This window comes from Dipodomys merriami, unplaced genomic scaffold, assembly GCF_024711535.1.
Source record: "Dipodomys merriami isolate MVZ:Mamm:240054 unplaced genomic scaffold, mDipMer1.0.p SCAF_7, whole genome shotgun sequence".
NCBI classification, from domain to species: domain Eukaryota; kingdom Metazoa; phylum Chordata; class Mammalia; order Rodentia; family Heteromyidae; genus Dipodomys; species Dipodomys merriami.
The window spans coordinates 20,478,698-20,482,200 of record NW_027206290.1 but is presented as its reverse complement, the minus strand read 5'-3'; the positions used below and the strand labels follow the sequence as shown (position 1 = coordinate 20,482,200).

The following is a 3,503-nucleotide window of genomic DNA, read 5'->3' as shown; positions in this document are numbered from 1 at the left end:
AGAAAATTCTGTTAGGATATTAAGGACTGTGGTATGCACTATCTAATCTGTGCTTCTTGGTGCCAGAAATACAGAGGTTACCAAAATTGATTCTTGCATCAAAAAAAATGGAAATATGATGACAACATCCATTACAGTGAACAAATGGTAATTGTGCCCCATGAATCTGCATTTTCAATTAAGCCCTGATTAATTTCCTCCAGGTTAATAATTTACAGTGAACTTTATTTTTCCCCTTGGTTAAATTCTTTCCTGTCATTTGTGAGGTATTCCTAAATAACATTACACTAGAATAATATAAGAACAAAAACACTTGGTTCCATTAAAGGTTCACTTCCAGAGAACTGATAGATTATAGCACATTAATAGTGAGAGACTTCAATACTCCACTCTCACCACTAGATCATCCAAAAAGATAATTTTCAAGTGCTCCAAGTTCTCTGTAGAGCTATTTACCCCACTAAAAATACCACAAGTAAATATTCTTTTTTCCTATCTTCTTAAAAGTGCAGCATAAAAATAGAATGATCTCTCTGTCTCTCTCTCTCTCCCCCTTTTTCTTTCTCTTTTTTCTCTCTCTCTTTCTGCCTTACATTGTGTGGCTTGCTTGATTGATTGAAGCTCTACTACTTCAGTAAGCCTGCCCAACAGTACATACTAAAGATTATCTATCTTTTGGGTTGTTGTAGATGAGTGCTAGACAATTTGAATCCAAATGAAGTAAGAAGCATTGGTAACAATAAGTACATAGTTAGGATGAAAGGTGGTGTAAGTGGTCTTGGGTTTTTTTGGGGGGAGGTTGTTGGTTTTTGGTAACTTTTTATCTATCTCATTTCAAAGACAACTACATGAAAACAATAATTATAAATCTGTGGGACCCAGTGTACAATATATAAAGATGAATGAGAACTGAAATTTGTATGATACTAATAGCACAAAGGAGAGAGCAGGAAAAATGGGACCCTGTAGAAGTGAAGTTGATTTTGTTGTTGCTGCTTGTTTGTCTTCTCGGAGGTTTTGGTGGTACTGGGGTTTGAACTCCAGGCTTCTCACTTGCTAGCTAGACATCTTACTGCTGCTCCTTTAATTTTGCTTTTTACTTGTTATTTTTTGAAACAGGGTCTCACTTCCTGCCTAGCTCTATGCTAGGTTGTGATCCATGTGTTTTAGGCTCTCATTGCTGGGATGACAGCGTCCGTCCATTGAAATGGACTATCCCAGACTTTTCAACCAAGGTTGGCCAGAAACTTCTATCCTCCCCAGCCTCAATCTCTAACATAACTTAGGATGAAAGAAAAGTACCAGTATACCCAGCTACTGAAAACTTTTCAGCTTAGGCTGGCCATGAACTGCAATGCTCTCAATATCTGACTCCCAAATACCTAGGCTTACAGGCATGAGCAACCAGTGCCTGGCTAATAGTCAAGGTGGTTATTTGTTTTTTAGTGCTATTGAGATTAGTTTATTATAAATTCAAACTACATTTGTGTTAATTGAATTGTTGGCTGTAATCCCAAGAGGAACCATCAAGAAAATAATGTAGAAGAATCTATGGTACCAAATAGTTTAGTAAAACCAGCAAAGGCTCATTGGTATATACAAATAGTGATAAATACAGTATATATATATATATTTTAAAAATCTCCGAAGAGAAGTAAGTCATGGAGGATGCAGTTTTAAACTAGTCAATATACAGTAATTAGAAAAGCAAATCAGGTGCTTTTATTCATTTTTTACTAATGATGGCCCTAGAATGTGTCCATCAGTGTTTTATGCTGCAAAACAAAGGCTTACTTACTTCTGTCTCAGTGAAGAGCTTCCCTTTGGATCTGTAATTTCTACCAAAAGCTCTGTTTCTCTTATTTTAATTTCCAAATGACTCATAGTTTCCTTTAACAGTCTCTCTTATTAACCATCTTCATAGCCAGTCTAACCTAGTCACTCATTTATTCAGTCAGCAAACCTGTTCTTTGAGTTACTATCATGTGTTCTCCATTGGACATAGAGCGGTAAGCAAGGCAGATTGAGTTCTTGTTCTCCTGACTGCAGAGAATGTACATGTACTGTGTATATGTAAGGAGTCCATGTGCCAGGAAGAAAGATAAAACCAAGGTATAAGAGGGGATACTTTAAATACGGTAGTCAAGATAGAACTAGCAAACAAGGTGATGTGGAAAAGTATATGTTCAGAGATTATTTCTGTAGTACTCCACTAAGAAATCTCACTGATGGTGTAGAGTACCAGAAGCCAGGAAGAGGAGAGGCAGAATTCTCTCCAGAGTGTGAAGTCAGCTCTTGGTGTTGCTTTCCTGAAACTGCCATTTGCCATTGATGATTGTTCTTCTGTCCTTCTGGGAGAGTAAGAGGGAGAAGACACAGTCTGAGTGGCTTCTTATCTTTTTGTGCTGTAAGGAAAGATTAATGCTATAGTTATATATTGTCTTGTCAAAGAAATGGTGCTATGTCCTGTTGATATAGATAACCAGTTCTGGGTAGTTAGGAGTTAAGCCGTACTTCCTGGCCAGGCTCTTTTTCAGGTGGGATCTCTCCTGCCTTTTTTGATGAGTTACCATTGGTTGAGGTTTGGAGGTTTATGCTACGACTCTTGGCATAAGCCACTCAAGCTGTTAATAACTTTATTGATGAATAAAATATCTGCTTGGTCTGAGGCCTCTGGCACATGATACGTGACTAGTGGAAACTGTATGTTTACTTTTTAAGAAGAGTTAAAGGCAGTAATTCATGAAAATTCAGTGCAAATAAATTGCAATGGTTTTTTTTTAAAGAAAGTGATGTGTAAGTGGAGATCTAAATAAAATGCTGAGGTCCAGGAAAGAAGTTTCCAGGAAAAAAAAAAAGATATATCTCTAAATTCGGGAGGTGGAAATAGGGAAGGTCTTTGAGGATTAATGTGAAGGCCAGTGTGAATTGAACATTCTCCACTGGACATAGGTCATGGAATCAACCTTCATGCTTCCTGCCTCAGTTCATATCTTGCCTGGATCACTCATAGCTAAATGAGTACAAGAACCATCTAATTCTTCTCTCTCCAAGTTTATGTCCCCTGGGATCCATCCTAAACCCACAATTAGGATGATTTTTCCAGAGCAAGTTTATCGAGTGCCTTTTTGCAAGGAAAAATTGCAGTGGCTCCTCACAGCTGCTGAGATGGAGGAGCAAAAGGATTATTCCACAAGAATTTTCTGCGTTCTTATGATATCCTTGATGCATTTTGAGGCACTATGCATAGAGCACAATGCGCGCATGCACGCGCATGCACACACACACACACACACACACACACACACACACACACCAGTCTCTGCTCTCACGGTGCTTATATCCTTGGGCAACATGGCAGAGGGACAAAAAGCAAGTACACAAACACATAGCAACATGGTTTCGGTGGCTGGAGGTGGAGCTCAGTGGTAGAGTGCTTATCTAGCATTTGAGAAACCCTGGGTTCAATCTCCAGCACTACAAACATTTTTATCTTGTCCATT

General features: G+C 38.4%; 1 non-coding gene across 1 annotated transcript; it reads left to right on the top strand.

The window, feature by feature from the left end:
- The first annotated feature begins 2,176 nt into the window (after window positions 1–2,176).
- Window positions 2,177–2,389, top strand: LOC138817415 (small nucleolar RNA U3). The gene has a single exon (XR_011368863.1). It is a non-coding gene; the product is annotated as a small nucleolar RNA U3 (small nucleolar RNA).
- Window positions 2,390–3,503: the final 1,114 nt, after the last annotated feature.